At 37.1% G+C, this 20,153-nt stretch overlaps 1 long non-coding RNA gene across 14 annotated transcripts in view; it reads left to right on the top strand.

Moving 5' to 3' along the window:
• The window catches only part of LOC111927824 (uncharacterized), a 201,906-nt gene that overhangs the window by 137,049 nt on the left and 44,704 nt on the right, over positions 1 to 20,153 (top strand). For 5 of the 14 annotated variants that reach the window (XR_015287535.1, XR_015287543.1, XR_015287542.1 and 2 more), the window contains 2 exons: positions 9,861 to 9,924; positions 11,437 to 11,539. The exons of 3 other annotated variants lie outside the window; for them this stretch is intronic. This is a non-coding gene — a long non-coding RNA (uncharacterized LOC111927824). Of the gene's footprint in view, positions 1 to 9,860; positions 9,925 to 11,436; positions 11,557 to 14,195; positions 15,592 to 20,153 lie in introns of those variants that run through there. 6 more of the 14 variants (XR_015287538.1, XR_015287539.1, XR_015287547.1 and 3 more) reach the window with 2 other exon arrangements.

Below are 20,153 nucleotides of genomic sequence, written 5' to 3'. Positions count from 1 at the left end.
ATTTATGGGGCGTATGTGTGGGAAGTTTTCCGGTAGGATCTGATTTATAAAGGTGACTTGATATTACTTCCTGCACCTTGGGACATCTTTGGCATAACAGGGAGTTTATTTGAGCACACTGCACTCGGTGTACGTATGCGTAGGTGAGCAGGAATGCAGGATCAGCAGGCAGCATCTGGGCAACTGAACCCTTCCCGTCTTGTTCTGGCAGACAAATATACCGTAGATACTAGTTCAGAAACATCCATAAAATTATCTTGTAACACCAGATATCATAATTCTCAACACTTCAGAGAAATTCAGAATTGCAGTAAAAATTTAAAAGCCGCACCTCTACCGTCACATACAGAAAGCAGGAGTGGAGGATATTTCTAGTCTTCCAGGTCTGTGCAGCAGCAAAATATTTATAAAATTAACTTCTGTGTGATCCCAAGAAGCTGATCATGCTCTAAATTATTGTTAGGACAAATAAAACCCCGCTGATCCCTGCTAATCTGACTTGGAGAACAGATGTCCTCCTGATCCTAAATCGGATGAATAGCTTAATCCTTTGTGTGTGAGCAGGACACCATTCATCTGAGAATTTTGCATCACTAGAAACACAGCTGTAGTCTGTTTACATCCTGGTTTTTCTGTCATCCAATCTCCAGAAGCAAATCATAGACTAAGGAAGGAAAAGAAAATTCTTTTCTGGTCCACACAAGGACCAGAAACCTTCCCTAAGTGTGGTACACACACCCAAAAATCCTATTCACTCTCAAAACTCTGCATATGCTTGAGGACTGGATTCCATAGAGACCACATTGCAGAATAAATTTTCTGGGTTTCGGTGTTCTCTCAGTTTAATTTACAGTCCTTTCTGTAACTGGGTCTTGCTTCCCACATTTCTTACTCCCATGATCACATTTACAAGGCCTTTCCAGAATTTATTCTTGAATAAATAAAACTTCCACTTTCTAGTCCAGATTTGTTTATGACCAGTTTATTGCAACAGATGAATCTGCCAGAACAAGAGCTGGAGAGCTTTTGAGCTGAGATGCTAGGAGACCAAAATGGATCTTTTTCCATAAGTACTTCCATCCAAGCTAAATGCTTAGTTCAAATACATAAAATTTTACAAATATTAGGGTCACTATGATATCAAAACCTAAAATTTTGTGTGGGAAGATTTGGACTGCAAAGCAAAAGAGAGGGCTTGCAGATCCAGCATATCTGTTCTTCCAGCTGTCACCAAGTGTGAGTTTCAGTAGTCCCTCTCACCTCGCTGTATTTTCCTCATTTTCATGTCATGACTATTTCATATAATGTCCTTAGATGATTATCTGCTGGTAGATGCACTTATATTCTCTTCAACTGTTTTTAACTTTTTAAAATGTATTTATTAGTATTTCTCACTGTTGAAATAGCTCCTTTTGACCCTGAAATTGTCCACTCATTTTGATTAAACCCATGAGTCTAGAGAATTTGACAATTTAATTATTTTAAACGCAGCCTTATTGCCAAACAGGGTTTCCCTGAAGCCCTCACAGCTGTTGTTTTTAGAGGAAACAGTTTTGGGTCTCGTACAGTAAACTGCATTCAGGTACTTTTCTTTAATGGGCAAGGCATTTAATAGTAATTGAAATGAACTAATTTAAATGACCTGCTAGTGAAAAACAAACATGAACTAAATCAGGTCTAAATAAAAACACATTCTTTGTTGTAATTGCTCTTTCAAAAAAATCTACAAATTGATCAAAGCCGGATGTATGAAAGCATATAAACTATACAGATCTATACAATCTGTAATTGCCACACTTGAAACGAGAATCTTGTATAATTTGGAATTTTTAATTTTTTTTCACACAGGATAAATATTATAACTCATGATCCAAATCCTTTATGTTTTCTCTAGAATACTTGAAGTGAAACAATGCATCTTTTACCACTAAAAACAGAATAAATGGGTCCCTGAAGGATTTATTTTAAGTCAGATGCATTTGTCATTCTATATTGATAATCTTTGCACTTCATTATCATATTCAACTCACCATTTATATGCAGATGACACAATCATTTATGGTAATAGATTATACTAGAAGAAAGCTTAATATTATCTTCAAGCTGATTTAAATGAGCTTTAAGATCATCTGGCACAATCTGAATTACTATTAAATATTAATGAAACAAAGATCATATTATTTGGCTCAAAACAGAAGTTGGGTAAACTGAACAACTGACAATCAATGCGACCTTGGAGACAGTTAGCAAATGTCAATGGTGAAGAATATGGATACATCATTTTTCATCGTATGACTAAACTATTGATTAGAAGCTGTGAAGGTTTGAAAGAAAGCCAAGAATTTTATTTGGGCTCGGAAAATTTGTTGACTTAGGGGAAAAGATTTGTTTTCTTGCATTTTCAGTTTGTATTATGTACTTTGGGTTTTACTGATTGCTGCATGATGTTGTTAGGAAAGACAAAGCATTTTTAACTTGGTTACCTAGAAAATTTTGCTGTGAATTATACATTTCATAAAAATCACAGTCTGTCATTTTAGCAAAAATTGGCAAAAAATAGAAAACTGTCAATGTTTCTTTGCTATGTTATCCTTCTACTTTCTCCTCCCTCTTGTCCTCTGTCTTCAGATAAATTACAATTTTCAGTCTTCCATATTTTCTGAGATATAAAAATTAATAAGAAAACTAGTATTTCTTCTTCTTTATCTGGAACCATACAGCTGTGAATTTGATAAAGCAAGTCAGGAGGCTCAGGTAGATGCTTTATTTGTATTTGTTTATTTTCACATAGGTAAAATCCTGATCCTGTGATGACTTGAGCATGCTCTAGCAGATGCCAATTAATTCATTGGCAGTTTATGTCAATTCCCAAGATGACAGATAAGGTCTTCTTTCCAGGAGATGTTCTCATTCTTAGAGATTCATGCTGAGAATCCCACACTACAAAGTGAAAAAAACATATCCCCTGTATTGTTCAGTGTACTAAAAATGCAGAGGATCTCCTGCATTTTGGTGCTGGCAATCCACCTCCTTTTTTTATGTAGCAAGATGTGCAGCACTAATACATCCATTGTCCCAGAAATGCCAGCTCTTTTGACATTATAATGAATCCCATGATAAGAGATACTGTTAGTTGTTAACCTCTTTCTGTGTTAGACATAATCAAGATCAATGTGGATATGTTTTCCGTTCAGGGCATCAACTATTTCCCCTTAGTATTTTGCTGGACTTTGCTGAATCAGCCTGGGCACAGTTTCCTTTGAGCATTTGCTTTTAGGTTAGGGGGTCACACGTTTTTTGACCCTCATCTGGATCTTCACTAGTCTCTTGGTAAAGAGCTTTCACATAATGTCAGGAGATGGACACCTACTCTGACATCAATAAAATACTGAGGGAAAGAGGAGGATGCAGACATTTGGTTTATATACTTGGGAGGGAGGCAGCTTTAGAGGGGCAGAGAAGCTGATGAACTGTAGGCCAGGTCATAAAGCTGAGTTAAAAAGAACAAGTGAGGACCAGAATGGTTTGATGGGTCTGGGAAGGACATTGTGGGAAAATTTGTGTATGTAGGAGGTAGAAGAGTCTAGATGAGTGGAAGGGTAGGTACCCTCTGGAAGCACAGAAATAATGGGTAAAGAAGAAAAACAGAGGAAGGGAAAGCAGTGATGTAGAAGATTAGTGTTGGACAAAATGAGGCATGCATAAGACAAGATTACTTGACAAGTATTACCAGAAATTCAGGTCTAAAGAAAGAACTCACTCAGTGATAGGACAGTGAATGCCAAATAGGAGAGTCTAATGTCCATTTCATTATCTTACCTGGCCTGGGCAGGAGCTGCTGAAATTACAGATGAAAGAAAGAAGGGGAGACTGAAGAATTCGTATTTTCCCTGCCGCAGACATTTGAGAAAAGTTGCTGGGATCTCTGTCAGAGTAATTGCAGGGAGGAGATTTGTGATTTATTTATATATTTAAAGATATTTTTTAATTCAAAGTTAGTATGTCCCATGATTCGAATACAGGTATCTTCCCTAGAATGTAATCAGGCAGACTTCTCTCAGAATAAGCAGTAAATTGTTTTTAGAATTAGCCTTACGATGAATTTTAAAAACTAATTAATCTAGTTAATTATTTGGGTTTTGATTAGGCAACACCATTTTCCTTGTCCATCTAGGTGTCTCCTGGCAAGACACTTGAATCTATTTTCTTGTCCCTTTGTACTGCCAACTCTCTTTGAAGGAATGGGAGAATCTCAAGGAGTTATGCTCTGAAAGTTACTAAAAATCTTGTTCCACACTGTAATCACATCAGGAGAAGACTCTTTTACACTTGTGCATGTTACCTAGCGATAATATAAGGTTCCTGGTGAATATAGATATTCTTCAGTGTGATTAAAGTTCCCATTATCCCCTTGCTCTGTAGGTGAGAACCAGGCCCGTGCTGCAGTCATAGGTGCTTGGGTTTGCTAACAAATGAGTTGTGACATTTATTGCTTGGGCTTCTCTTCACCATTGCTGCCAGATGGGTATGGTTCTTTCCACTGGAGAGTCATGGCGCTGCATTACAATCCTGGGCTTGTTCTGCATTCCCAGAGATATCTTTTCCTTCAGCATGTGAAGCAAAGCCCCTTCTGTGGGCAGGTTTCCTATCTTTCCCCTGTCTGAGAACAGAAGAACATCTATTTTTTCCACTGAGGGGACTCTTCCCTTCCTGAGTCTCTGTTCTTAAAGAGATGTTCCCTCCACCTCCCAGTGAAATTGAGGTCACTTTCAGCTTCCTTTTTTCTTTTTTTTTCTTTTTTTTTTTTCTGTCTGAGGAACCTTCCTCCATTATAGTTCAGTTAGAAATCCATTGGTCTATTAGCCAGTCAGCTGTGCTGTCCTATGCCACCTGTACTGGCCTTTCCATTATTTGTACTTCCCTACATCCATGTATTTGTTACCTGTATTCCAAACTTTCCTCTTTCCTACTTTTAATTATTTTTATATATTTTTTTTTTAATTTTTTTTTTTTTTTTTACTTCCCACTTCTTACACTTCTTAATTCTTCCCCAAATGTTGCACTTAATTTCCTCACAGGAAGTACTATGTCCAAGGCTTATTAAAGCATCTACTTGCTATTTACCTTCAGGGCTATTGCCTTAACTAGTCCTTGGAGCAGAAAAGAGCACCCTTCCCTGCATAGCCCAGCTCCTCACAGAGCAGTTGTATGTCCTCCTTGCTTGTGTAAGTGGGAAGCCTCAGCTTCATCAGAAGAGGCAGCCCATGTCTGAGCAGAGAGAAAACAAAACCAGCAGTCTGCACCTCGGAACTCAGCCTGGCTCACCGCTGAGAGAGATGGTCATGAGATGGTATGAGGTGATATGAGAAGGAGATGGTCACTCCACTGCCAACCCTTTAACCCTTCTGTTCTGGGCTCTTAGAGTAAATGCTGAATGCTTCACATGAACCTGGAAATCAAAGGAACTTTTGAGGGAGAGGGGAAGATAGAAAGAGAGTGAGTGGGCTTCTGCATAGAGTTTTGCTGGGGCTCACTTGTTTACTCAAGCTATACATTTTGACAGTGCCCTAGTGCTGCTTTCAGTCCTTTCTTATGGAGAAAATGGGAACCTTTTCAGACTGAGATGCTTAAAATAGGCTCCTAAGTCAATGCTTAGGCATATAAATAGAAGCAGTTCGATATTCAGCAGTGCTGAGTGTTCTGGTGATGCCAGTAAGGAAGAAAATGCTTTGCGTACAGAAGTGCATTACTAGAAAATGCGGTGGTTCAAGAATTGCTATTTAGATACAACAAGCTACAATTGCAGTAATCTTTTTTTGGGTCAGTTGGGCTTGACTCATCTCTGGCCTCCATCTTTCATGTTTTTATTCATGATATGATTTAAAAGTAGTGTCCGCTGCTATTGGATATTTATGTCCACTAATTGAATCTAATTTTATCTTGGGATTGGAATGAGAAAGTGAAGGTCTTTGCAAATTTCTTAGTATCACACTCTCTGTTGTGTGCTTTGTAGAGATGGAATATCTGCTGCCATACCACATGGATCCTGTGGTTGTCTCCAGCTCTCACAGAAGGTGGGATGCACAGGGTTCCTAGTTTTTACAACAGAAGAACCTGCAATCCTTTCTAAGAGAATGCAAGAGTGCAACAGAAATATAGGCGAAGTTATTGCAACCTTGGCCTGTGCATACCAGTATCTGCATCCAGAAGGACCTTTTGTTTATTTGTTTTTGATTTTTCTCAGATGGATTCTAAGCAGACTTCACAGTAGAGCAGTTGTCTTCTCCGATTTTCTGCTATCAGGAGATAGAAGAAAACGTCACCTCTGTGAAGACTTTCTGTAGAAATTTTATGAAGTGTGCGAGCTGCTGTGAGGAACCCTGTATTTTTACAGGTTCACTCCATGCAATAATCTGGAAGGTGAATGGACCAGAATGCCAGATCTAAGCACTGATGATGCAGTGAATGCACCCTCAGGTAGATCAAGTGTTATTGACATATATACCTGAGCACAGGTTTTGGCCCCAAAGTGTAGTCACTTGAGGAGTCTGCATTCTGGGAATGCTATAAAATGACTACTTTTTTTTTTTAAAGTTAATGCCACTGGAATTGTATCTATGAAATGCAGTAGGAAAATCAAACCACTCTGCAGATGACTCTTTGTCCTGTCTATGTGAAAGACAACATAGTAAAATGGATATATTCCATAACAGCAATTAAAAATATAGTGGGTATTTTTTTTGTTTACCTTGGAAAATTAAAGCAACCTGAGGCTTGTGTTGGAAAGGATAAATCCTAAATTGTTTCCCTCTGAAATTCATGTTTGGCTCTTATTAATTTCTCTTTTAGGATAATGAAGATTATTTCCACTTGGTTTTCATTACTTCTTGGAATAGATAATTTCATAGTAAAGCCTTCATACTCATATGCAGTTGAATCCATGAGGTTATTTGTATTGCTATGTCCTGAAGATTAGGGTCTTAAACCAGAATAGAACTGAATTAATCATCATTTTAAAAAAATATGATTTTCATACATGTACCATATTCTTTAATAGAAGAATATTTCATACTTTCCCTATTAATACAAAACTTCAGTTAGGTATCAATCAGCTGGCTCATACTCAGGACCCGAGGTTATCTCTAAACCTAAAGGTAAAGATTCACATAAAACACACTGTCACAAGAACCTCATTTCTTGTTCACATATTGTAAGCTGTAAATATATTCAAATCCATGTAACATTAGAAATAACAGACAACAGTTCGCTCATATTTCCTTCATGGGTGTAAAAATGTACTTACATGGTAGAATTCTGGCAGTATTTTGTGTTTAGAAGGGTATGGGTTGTTTGTTTCTTAAGTGTTTAATGGTAGGTTGAAGATAACTTTTCAGTGTTCTGAAATCTGAAAAAGTGACACGGAAATAACCTTGAAAGGTCACAGAAGGCTATAAAAAAGATATAAAGAATATAAAATGTTATATTAAGATTTATAGTCATTTGCTAAAAGCATTTAAATATATTGACCCATGTGTTAGCATAGGCCTTTTATTATTAAGTGAATACATTTTTAATTTTAATTGCTTCTTTCCTGTAAGGGGGATTTTATAAACTTGAGCTAATAATTATTAACTTTCAAATCTAACATATGATGGGCAGCTGTGATTAACTTAAATTTAGGTGATAGAAAGGTAAAGCATCTGTAGTTCAAACAGGGACATTAAACAGATGATACTGATTTTATCAGTGTGTACAGGACTAAGCTGGTTTTTGTGAGTGACACCACACAGATTGCAAGGCAGGATCATGGGGAACCCAAAGCAAATATTTACATGACCAAGCTATTCAGGAATTGGCCATCAGACCAATGGCCTCTATAAACAGATTATTTGAAAAACATAAAGAGGACCATTGCAGGAGTGGTCAGATAGAGGAGTCCAGATCCCTGAACTCTGTTCTTGGCTCCTTACATATTATTGAATGTCTTAGTGCTTGTCATTTCCATTTATGAAATGAGACTAATATTTATTTATTTTCAAACACTTTGAGATCCAAAAATTGCTTGATATTAATAAATTGTTTGCAAGCCAAGCTCTGGCAAATCCCCTTTGTACTTCTGGCATAGGAGTCCCACTGGCAAGGACATGAGGTTGGGGTGACCTGGTGTACTGTGGTATTACTGAGGGAGCCCAGGGCTGCTGTGCAGCTGAAATGTGTCCACCAGCACAGAGCCTTCAGGGCAGAGCAGCTCAACATTTAACACCCCAGGGGCAGAGTCATCTGTGTGCCCCCAGCACGGCTGTGGGCACCCTGCCCACCTGCTCTGCTCGGGAAAAGGCACCTCCCCAGGCTGAGGGCTTGGAGAAGATGAAAGGTGAGAAATGTGGCCATTAAATGAAGGTGAAATTCCAGTGACTGCCCAGGCAGACTCTTTTGGAAAAGGCCATGCTTTGTGCAGAGTTTGTTTGGAGCAGACCGGGCTGCAGCCACACTGTGAAAGTGAATGCCTGTCCCCCTCGCTAGAGCTGTCTGCTCCTTTTGAGAAGCCTTGCATACCACCAGTGGCTAGAGATGCTGAATGACTCCCCAAAATTGGGATTTGTATTTTTAACCCCGTGGCTCCTAGGTAAAATGTTAAGCTCTTTCTTGTTTGACCGTTTCTTCATCTTTTTTGGGCCCTGTCAAGGGCCTTCTTCATGCATATCACCCCTTAAAACCCACTGAGACTCTCAGGGGCCTTAACATCCCTTGTACCTTGAGAAAAAGTGTGCAGAGATTGTGACAGCAGGTCGTATTTCTCTTCATTAGGTCCTCTCCCCATCCCCTACATTTTCATGCTTCTGTGCTGCTTGGACTATGGCTGCTCTTGAGTATGAGCTGTCCTTTCCATTTCAACATTTCAGCATTGCTCAGTGGAGGCAAAGCAACTCAAGGAGCCACAATTGCAGAACCTCTGATAAAAGACATTGTAGAAATGCAAAATCTGGTGCTGTTAATGTACTTAATATTAGTACTGTTCCAAGTCCCATACTGATAAATTAGTTTATTGGAATTTTTCTTTCTCTTTTCCACAAAAATAAGACTACTCTGTATACTAGAAATATTGATTAAATTGAAAGTTAAATTGCTTCTATTACATAGTCCCGTTTTCTAATTCAAAACCTTAAACAGTGCTATTAGGATCATTCTAGAGTAACAGACCATTATGATGTCAAAGGGAACATTACTTTTCCTGGCTGCTTTTTAGTTGTGAAGAAAAACAGAAAGAACTTGTTTACATGCAAATGTCATCTGTATAAAAAGCAGGGAGATGCTCTAAAGAGGAGATATTATTACAAAGGCATAATTTTCCAGAGGCAGAAAAAAACAGAGGAAGCATTTCATAGTCATCAGGAGTCTCTCCATAAATCTGTACCATCAGGCTTGCTGTGAGTTTGGCATGTATACTGGTCTAAAAAAAGCCTGAGACCCTCAGCCTGGAGACTAAGAAGAAGGGGAAATGCAAGCAATGTGTCAAAGAATTTGCAGTCTGTGCTGAGCAGAAACCAGATGTTTTTGTTAGTAATTATTATTATGATAATTCATTTAAGTAGGAATAAAATAGGGCATGATTGTTTACTGCAGCATGTTTTCCCCAGACAGTCTGGAAAATGAGAAAAAAATCTCAGAGGTTTTACTCCTGGTTAAATGAATAATTTTTTCATTTAACCAGGAATGAATATGACAACAAAAATAGTTTTCATACATATTGCCCAGTAGCTGTGAATAGACATCAGACACTTTTTTATTTGATGAAGTCACTAGAGGCTGTTGAAGAATGTTAGGGAAGGTCACTTTGAATTTTATTTTTTTTTTAACAGATTTTATCTCCTGCTGAAATGGCAGCTGAACAGTGGAATAACTGAAATACTGGCAAAAGACTAGGTAAGTCTAGGTGGAAATTTTAGATGAACATCATCTACTGGGAAGGGATAGTGCAGTGTGAGCCAGGCTTCTGTAGGTTTCTGTAGGATATCCATTGGATTTTGTCCTAGAATCTCTTACAAAAGTTGATTTCATATGTGTACTAAAGTTTAAAAGAATTAAATCCTCCTCAGTTCCTGGTGTTCGATTAAGAGCTCATAGTAAGCAGAAAGTAATTTTTTTTTTCCTACTGCTCACTCCCACAGCATATGAGTAGCTATCAGTGTTTTTTTAAAATATAGATTAGAGGATAGTGTCAAGCAAGTGCTCAGCAAGTATAAATTGTGTTGATCTATTTAGTTTGAGAAGAGAGAGAATGGTTTTCAGCTGCTATCCTTTCTGCAAAGCATTAAGTTGGAAGCTTTGAGTGAGTTAAATAAGTCCTATAGAAAAATTAAAATCTAAACAGAGTCTGGAGGAGTTTAATTGAGCAAGTGCATTATTGGGAGTCTCTCTGACGGTGAGGGTTAATTTATCACAGCAAATCCAATCACTTTATAAAAAACCAGCGTGGGTTTCATTTACTTTGATGAGGTTTATTGCAAGATTCCAGAAAATCAATTTTACTGTGAGCCATATTAAACCCAGGGGAATAGAAACACTATATGTACTACACATAACTTCTTGTTATTGCTTACTGGATCACTGGGGAAATTATGCTTCTACCATGAAGAAGGGCTATGGCTACGTTCATTGTCTTGGGTGACTCCCAGCCTGCCCATCACAGTAAAATAAAACAAAATGGTAGAGTTCAGAATCAGCAAGACTTAACATGTCTTTATATAGCCTGAGGTATGGAAAATCTCAGCAATGATGACATGATTTTCCAAAGGACTTTAAATAATGTTATGTGCTGTCGTTCTCTGCTTGCGCAAACGGGCGCTAAATGCAGTCAGAGCAGGGGCTGCTGCTGCTGCTGGACCCACCCCAACTAATTCCTGCTCCCAGAACTTCTTGAGGTACAACGGCAGCACTGACAAGCAGTTACTTGGAAATGCTGTTTGGGAGCTATGAAGAACATGTTAAGGAATTTCTATTGTGTGTTTACTCTTTCTGTCTTCCCATCTGATTTACATACTGGTTGAATTTTACAGGAATTCAAAATGGTAGCAAAGTAATTTTGCATGAAAAGATTATGTTCCCTCTGGCAATAGCTGGGCAGAAGCTCATTTGGGGTTGCACTTGCTAGATGTTTCCTGTTTCACGTTTTTTTACACCCCAGTGAAGTCAAAACATGTTTCAATTATTGGTATTTTTTTTCTCCTCATCTGGCCTCATGGATTATGACATACTAGTTACTTTGAAACTGGTATAGTGAAAATGGTGTTCTTTATGTAAGGAAACTTAGACTGAAAATAAATATACAGAAGTCATTTTCCATACAAAAAGGTATCAGAATTCAGCAAAGTGCCTTTCAAAAATCAAATGCATGTAGCCTGCTTCATGAGGATTTTAATCCTTTCTTTTCCCCAGTGTTTGGGTCTGTTGTGCTGTGACAGGGAAAAGCAGCTCTCTGTGGCCTCCATGGCTGATCGGTAGCTAAAGTGAAAGAGCAGAGCAACACTTACTTCAATAAGTAAGTATTCAATCATAGTAAGTTCAAAAAGAGTAAGTATAAGTAAGTATTCAATACTTACTACAATATCTGCAATCTGTGTTTCATCTGTCTTTTCCATGTGAGTTTCATAAGACCTAAGATGAGATAGCTGAGAAGTTCTACATGTACTTAAATGTTCTGTTTGATCTATTGTTTTGGAGAAAAGGAGAGCCTAGATCCCTTATCAACTTTTGACACTTTTTCCTTAAGATGTAATTCATGTTGCTGTTTGTAGCTTTATTTCCACATTTTATTTTGTAGTGTCCTGATCCAAAAGCTCTTGATTAGGCCAAAATCCCAGTGAAATGTGTTTGGTTTCTATTTATAGACGATTGTAAAAATATTGTAACAAAGGAAAATCAATCTCCCAATATATTTACCTTAAAAGTCCCTCTAAATACTTTCTATCCAGATGTATTTACTTAGGTGTTCCCAAGGGAGTGTATATGTATATGTTGAAATAGCAATTAATAGGCTGATTTACAGCAATATTGTCAGTAATCTTTTTGACTCTGTACATAGAAAAAAGTTACAGTTTTCCATTAAATATTTCAAATAATTAATTTTTGGAAAGTGTAGCACACAAATTCAGTAAAAGAAAATTTAATATAGACTCTCATTACCTAGTTTCCACTCTTTCCCTTCCCTGTCTGTTCTTTGTTGTATTTTTAAGTGTGAGCTCTGGAAGTGTAGGCCAGTTGGTTTTATTACGCAACTGAGTAAAAATGTGAAAACAAACAAGATTGGTTAAAGAGGAAGGGGCACCTGCAATTATATTGTGGTATCCTTTTGAATCTAGTCACTGGGACTATTGGTGCAGAGTCACTGTCAGCAAGAAGGTGTGGATGTACCACAGGCACCCCTGCATTTGTGCTTGATTTCACAAATCCAGGGTAAAGTGCATGGCTTGTGTTCTGAATCGCAGAGTTCATTTTGCATTAGATTTAGCTCAAAGGGAATTCAGGATGAAATACCAGTACCTTTGGGATACCCTTTCCACAACATGACTTCATGGGTTCTTCATAGCTGTGTTTGTTCTTTGTATACAGAGCATTTGAACAAGTAGGAAGCAGCCCAGAGCTGGTGAATACAGAAGATCCTTTCTGAATCTGAAGCTGATCTATGCTCAGCTCAGATATATTTCTGAGAGTACAGTGTGTGGTTGTCAGTGTCTTCAGTAAATGAACAAAAGCTTGAGAATCTAACACCAAACACATTAGGGATGATTTGGTATTGATATCCATATACATTTGTTTATTTGTAGTATCTGAAGACTAGTTTGTGTGCATGTGGATGTTTTCATACATCACACAAGAGAATACTAACAAAGCTTTAGTTTTGGTCAAATATTTTGTTCTTTCCTTCATTCTTTTCTTTGTGCACCAAGGAACTAAACCATGCTTCAGTAGCTAAACAAATTATGCAAAATTATACACCATGAATATTTTATACTCCAGAACCCTGAAGCAAGGACTTTCAATGGCTTTATGTCTGAGCAACCTGTGTCATACCCAGATGAATTCCACAACTGATAAGTCCCCTTCTTGCTAAAACTTTACTCAGGTCTTTATTTAATTATTTTTCTCTGCATTTGTCAGTGATTATTAATAGGAATGTCTCAAGGGTTTTATAGTATGTAAGAAAAAAGAAGTTACTGCCGTCAGCCTTCTTTCTACTACTGCATGAGGCTGGGAAGTTATTCCCCTTATAGTTCTGCATTTATTTAAAATTTCACATAGAGCAAGTAAAGTGACAAAAACAAGACTAAGTATAAAAAAACTAGCTAAACGATACTTCACCTAATGCTGGACTGCACCTACTCTGATATATCTTTTTTAAATTTTTTTGGTACATGAAAATATATTTTCTTAGAAAAATATTTTCCTCTTTTACTGAAAAACTTTAATTGCAATTACAATTTAATGTTTTTCAGGGCAGACAGCAGATATTGTACACTGGAAAATGAGAGCAATACATAGAAAACATTTTAAATTTTTCATTATTTAACCAGTTTTAATTAGCGATCCCATTCTGTTTCCATCTAATACTAAAGAGCTGGCATGTTGAGATCACATGTGTCTGCCCCTGAAGTGGATGGCAAAACAGAAATCTTGTAATTATAACTTAACAAGGATTCTTTGGCATTGCTTGCTGGTTCCTGGGATGCAGAGCCTGTGAGTTAATGCTGTAATTTAGACTACAAGTGGCACTGAAACAGGCGGGGTAGGTACATTTTAGTGTGCTCATAAATCTTCAGTGTGTGCCAATAACTAAATATCACAGGCAGATGCTGGTTTGTAATTTTGGGGGGTAAACAGTGCTATTTACTGTTCTTTTGATACCACTAACCTTCTAGGAGCTGTGACTTGAATAAAATCTCAACTAACTCATCCAAAGAATCATCTCTCACTCTTGGAAATAGGTTTGGGGATAGTCTACCTGTTTTCTGTCGATTTTATCCATTCCATGCATTTTGTTTATGCCATCATTGTTCAAGACAAAGTGAAATTTTTCAGTTAAAATAAAAACATTCACTGCCACAGGTAATGGCACCAACATACTAAAATGTATTTGGGTTTATGTCATGCTTACTGCTGAAATATTTTAGTATTGATCTATTTGTCCTATTTTACAGTTAAAATTGAATGTGCCAATACAGACAAGACATTTGATGAGAAAGGTGCCTGTTTTGAGAGATATAATTATGTACCAGAACACTTTCTTGAGCTGGAGCTGTAGAGAGCAGGTGTGTGCTGAAATGTCTGTGGCTTATGCCTGTTCAGAGAGGTGTTCACTGCGGGGATGGTGCCAGTCAATAAGAGAACACTTCATGGCTCCACTACTCCTTGTTTTGCTCTCCTAATTTTGGCAGAATTTTCAAGGGTTTTTGCTCAAGTGAAATGTCTATTGTTGTTACTGTCTGCTGGCCATGATGGATGGATTGCACTATTCCAAAATTAGTTAGCCAGTGTTACCAGGTAAACAATAAACAATGTATACAAGTGTATGTTACTGCCTGACAGGTTGTGTACCTGTATCAGTACAGACTGTGTAGAAAGGAGGAAGAACATTGTTTTCTTCTTGCAAAACTAATCTAAGTTTATAACAAAGTATGTAGCTCAAGAGTAGTATCTAAAAATGATCTTATTTTACATCTTTTTTCGTTCATTGTAGAGATGTTTTGGCTTGACTATTCAATGCTTCAGTGAAACATAAAAATTAGAATTTATATTGTTCATTATTTTTACAGCTCGGTGAAAAGTGCAAATAACATTCATAAAATGTTGATGGCCAGATAAAATTGTGAAATATTATTGATGAATTAACCTGAGATACAGATTAGATGAATACAATGTTTCCATTTTACTACAGAATGTGAGTATAGACTAAGAAAGCACAATGCTAATATTACAATTTCCTGATGATTTTAGAGTATTTTACCTTTCAAAAGGGTTTTTACACTGAAATATGAAATGGTCACTAATGTCATAACTGATCCCATATACAGGATACAAAATCAGAGAAATATTACCTCTAGATTTATAGAGAATAAAAATCCTAATAAAGAAAAGTACAATTTAAACAATTCCAGAGATAGGACCTTTTTGGAGATAGAAATGAAACAAAATGTTTTGAAGAGAGCATCTCTGACTTAGCCTGGATTTAAAAATGTGTAAATATAGTGTGTGTTTTTTATATAAGTGAAAAAATATTGAACATTTATTTGCTTCCTTGAAAATGAAAATTGCATTGCTATGTCCACACATACTTCCAAAAGGATTACTTTTTTTTATATTAAATAAGTCTTTCGGGCGGGGGGGAAATGTATGCAACTTTATTCAGAAGAATTTTACAACAGAAAAGTGAGATTTAACAGCTTTCAATAAAATACTACACATGTTTGCTTTTTTGATGGGCTTTTTTAGGAACATTTAAGTGTGACCCAGTTGGAATAGCACACATGGCTGCAGGAAAATAATGCAAATTTTGACATTTGAGGTTCAATAAACTGAAGCTTTGTTAACTTTAAACCAAAACTCTAGTATTTTGTTGTGAGCAAGCAGTGGAATTAAGACTAAGCACCGAGTCCTAAAGTAAGTCAAGTCAGGAGATGTTTGGTTTTGCTGACGCCTGAGCATTTAAGTGAACTAACAGTTATTTTAATCTTCTTCTGAGGAGAAGTGCAGTGCTCCTGCATTTTTCAAACCTGTTCTTTCCTTCTGCCTTTCCCACACTAAGTTTTTGGTATTTTAAACCTGAGGTATTCAGATATTCAGAGGCATATAAAACAAATGGAACTCCCATTGGAATCCAGTGGAAGTTCAGTATGTTCCTCTTTTGAAAATTCCAACCTTACATGACCGCAGTATCCTTTTTTTAAAAAAAAAGTCCAGTCTTATTGATTGTAACACAAAAACTTTAAGAAATACAAAATCAGGGAGCATAACTGAGATGAGGAGGAGTTTGGATATTTGAAGGAAGATGATTAAATGATTTGAATTAGGCTGTGAGATACATTCAGGCTGTGGGAGGACAAAATTTAGTAATAACATGTTGGCAGAACAGAGTAGTCTGAAGCTTGATTCTGACTTCTGTGACTGAACTTCATACCAGTGGGGGAAAAAACTTTAAAAATGCCTGTGAGGATGAGGGAGTAATGAATACCTGCTCAAGGAAGAGGATTTCAGTTTGTCACTGTCACTTTCCTTTTTGACCTCTTATGAGAACAGGTGGGAAGATTGAAAGATTATAATCTAGATGGATTTAGTCACAGCTACAATATAGAGGTTCTTAAGAGAGAAACTTGCTAAGATATGCTTGTGCTACAATTCTTCTATGTATTTGAAGGGAATCGATCTAATAAAATCCTTTTGGGTGTAGACTATTGCAACTTGGGTACACTGATAAGTTAGCTCAAACCAAAATCAGTGTATTCACTGATATTTATGCATTAATTACGTGTTCCAGTGTGCTCAAGCAGTTATTCCAAGATTCTTTCTTATTGTTCTTGAGATAGCAGGATGGATTTATTTTTAGATTATATTCTACATGTCAACTGAAATTTAAAAGGCTTCAAACCACCCTTTCATCAAAATAAAAATTTGTGTATATGCATCTATGAAATGTTAGATCTTCTCTTCTGAGGTGCTAATGTTTGATTCTTGGAAATACATTTTCCAGCTCTAGGGACAGCACTAGAGTAAGGAATTTGAGATTTACTACTGGTACCATTTAACACTGATTCTGCATTTAAAACTGGCCTCCTTCAACATCTCAAGTTTAATATTCCTTTTACATGAGGTTTTCATTTGTAGTGAGAAATGAATAAAAAAATTAGTTACAGATGTGGAATGCTGAGAAAAGTTTCCTCTTTACCTTTTTCTTCAGAAGCTCTAATAAGAGGTTGTTGAAGAGAGTGTGAGGAAGCACAGCAGAGCTGGAGGCTCCCCTTGGCCAGGCAGATCTCCTATTAGGAAGTTGCTAACCCATATGGTACACTTGGGATAGCTGAGTTTCCAGCACCTGGATGTGTGGAGTTGCAGGCAGTGTCCAATTTCCAGTCTTTAAAGATGGGGCAACTCATAGAAATCTCTAGAACTGTGACTCCCCTTAGGTCATCTATTCACTGTATCAGCTTGCTATAGGAGGAAAGGTCTGAGCTAAAATTTACCTAGCTAAGAGACCACAGGATAAGGTGATTTCTGGTCATCTTAGGAGGCCTTCTGACTCTCCATCCTCCACAGAAATTCAGCTCTGCTACCAGGTTGAATATGTACTGGTTTTCAGCGCAGGAGAGTTGGCAGAATTGGAGTAGCTAATCTTCAGTGGGATGAAGAAGTGGTACTCTGGGAATTCTTTTAAATTTGGAATCCAGTAATAAATTTACTATACTGAGACTTTGCTGTCCCTTACATGACATGTTGAAGGACAAGATGTGTCCAGAAAGGTAGAAGCACTTAATTTCATTTCCTAATGCACACATCTATTTGTAAATGGCAAAAGAATTTTGCCTTTGAGGCACAAAGCTTGTACAGAATGTAAATTAACTTCAAATTGAAATAATTCATGGTTCTGAGCAAAAATAACATAATGGTTGGTGTAACCATGTTTATGAAATGCTAAACTTTAACACACAGCAATCAGCCAAAGCGATAAGGCAGTGTAAAAGACTGCACACTTAATAATTGTAAATGTTACATGAGTGCGAGTTGCTTGATTAAATTTATTAGAAATGTGTTACAAGCATTTTAAGAAATAAAGCATTTATCACAAAATGATGATTTCTTCACTTAAGCTCATTAGAAAATCACACATCAATTCATGCATAATTACAGGGGAATTTCTGCCACTCACTACAAATCATTACCACATTAACTAAAGTTGAGTTAATTTATCTGTGATTTGGAAAAGGTGGTATCTAAATAGAAAAATCAGCTTATGCAGGGGATGAAACTATCAACATCACAACAAAGGACTTAGCCTTCTCTTACTTCTTATACAAATACGCACCTTCTAAGTCTTTTATATGTAAACCTCGTACTTTTGAATGAGCTCTAAAGCTTTTCTTTCCATGTCAGAATCCCATATTATGGATCCAGTGCCAGGTACTTAATGAATCGTTGGTAGTCAAGGCACGTTTGCTTGCGCCAGACGTACTCATTGTTTTTAATGATCATTGCAGTTTGAGATTGAATTGAAAGGGTTTGGGGGAGGCTGGGAGATGGGAAAGGAACAAGTTTTGCAGTGCTGGCAGGCTGGTCCCCCAGCAGCAGAGCTGCTTTCTGCCAACACCCACAGCATTTATGCTGCACTGTGTTTACATTCCCACAGTGTTTGCAGTGGACAATGCTCTCCTGTGGCCTGTTGTACCTTCTTTCTTTCCTACACTCTGTGTAACTTTTAGGATGGTTGCAACTGGCAGTGTCCAAGCTCATGGTGTGGCTGGGTGATCCTTTTACACCTAGCTGGTGTGCTTTCTCTTTGTTGGCTCACAAGAACCCTTGTGAAGGAGTAACTTAGGCTCAGAATAATTACACTGCGTGCTCGTCTGTCCAAGAGGCATTTAGAAACAAAATCTTTGAAACTCCGGACTGTACATTTAGAGAGAAACTGCTCTTTAACTTTGCAGCCTTTCACTATGTGATGCATGACTTAGTTTGAGCATTTCCCTTTTCTGTATTCAAGTGCTGTATCATTCTTACTATTGGAAAGTATTTATGTCACAGTTATTGAGTCTAATTAGAAGGGGGTTTTCTCTATTTTAATCTGGGACGTTTCAGTCACATTGGCACCTTGCAGGGAACACTGGGCTGTATATGGAGACATGAAGAAGAACAGATGCAGAACGGCTCAGGGAACTCAGATACTTTTGATATTGACTTTGCTGTCAGAAATAATGTACCTGGAAATACACACTCAGTTTCGTAGTGAAGTGCTTGTACTTTGTTTTCAGCAGCCCTCCTGAGGTGTTCTTGTGTACCCTTTGTTTGTGGTTCTTTGTATAAACTCGGGATCTGCAAGTTGAATGTTATGCTCCTCCTTCCACATTAGTATCTCACATTTATAGACTGAAGCATTGTTTCCTGTTTCTCTTTGAATTTATCTCCCTGGCAACATATAAGCCACTCAGGATTCTTTAGCTACTAACTTTTTACTTCTTTCGTGGGCTCAAAGAGTTCTAAGGTCTGTTATTTTATGAGTAAAATGTAATGTTGAATGGTGAATTTTAAGTTTATTATGATTAGTGGCTTTAGTGTATTTTCATGTCATTTTTCACAGCCTTTAGTAAGGTAGAATGTGAAGGTTGTGTGAGTTGGCTGTGCCAATGAACTGGTTTGCAATTGCCAAGAAGGGTAGTCCTGCTCCCTCCTCCTTTCTGCTTCCCATCTCACCCGATGCTGAGCTGACTTGGCATACAAAACTGACAGAGACAGGTTCACTTTTTTAAAAAAATTAAAGAGTTTCTTACCAGTGTTGCAAGTTGAAAATTACCTTGAGAAGTCCACCTACAGTGCCTTTGAAATAGTAGGTTGTTCTGGTTGTATTTTTAAAAATGTAATGTATATAGTCACAATGTCTCTTGTGAATGTTTTAATTTTTTTTTTTACTATTGTTCCTTTTTCTGTTATTACAAATAATATTTTCACGTGAGAATGATGATTGCCATTCAAATGGATAATTGTCAGAAAAATGAATTTGACAATCTGAGACAGCTAATGCATTTTCACTTTTAAGTACTATAAGGTATCCATTTGTATCCTAAATTTGTATGGAAATAATTATATCTCAGTACCTTGTTAATACACACATTGCCTATCCATTTAAAAACAAAAGTTAGATATCTTCTTAATTTTTGCAGTTCTTACACTTTCAGTGAATTTTCTTTCTTTTATCTTAGAATAGTGATTTGTAACCAAATTCGTAATTTGATATACTGAATGAATGGTGTTCTTAATCTTATTGCGCACAGAATTCATGTTTTAAGCTTTCATTGCTTCTAAATTTCAAGCTGGTTTTGATTCATCTTGAAGTGGGCACTGCATCCTAGGTAGGAGGCAGTATATTCAGTACAGAACACCAACTTTGCCAAAGG

The sequence above is a fragment of the Cyanistes caeruleus genome, chromosome 5 (assembly GCF_971803275.1).
Source record: "Cyanistes caeruleus chromosome 5, bCyaCae1.hap1.1, whole genome shotgun sequence".
In the NCBI taxonomy this organism is placed as follows: Eukaryota; Metazoa; Chordata; class Aves; order Passeriformes; family Paridae; genus Cyanistes; species Cyanistes caeruleus.
The sequence above is the reverse complement of the archived record's forward strand: the minus strand, read 5'-3'. Positions and strand labels throughout refer to the sequence as shown.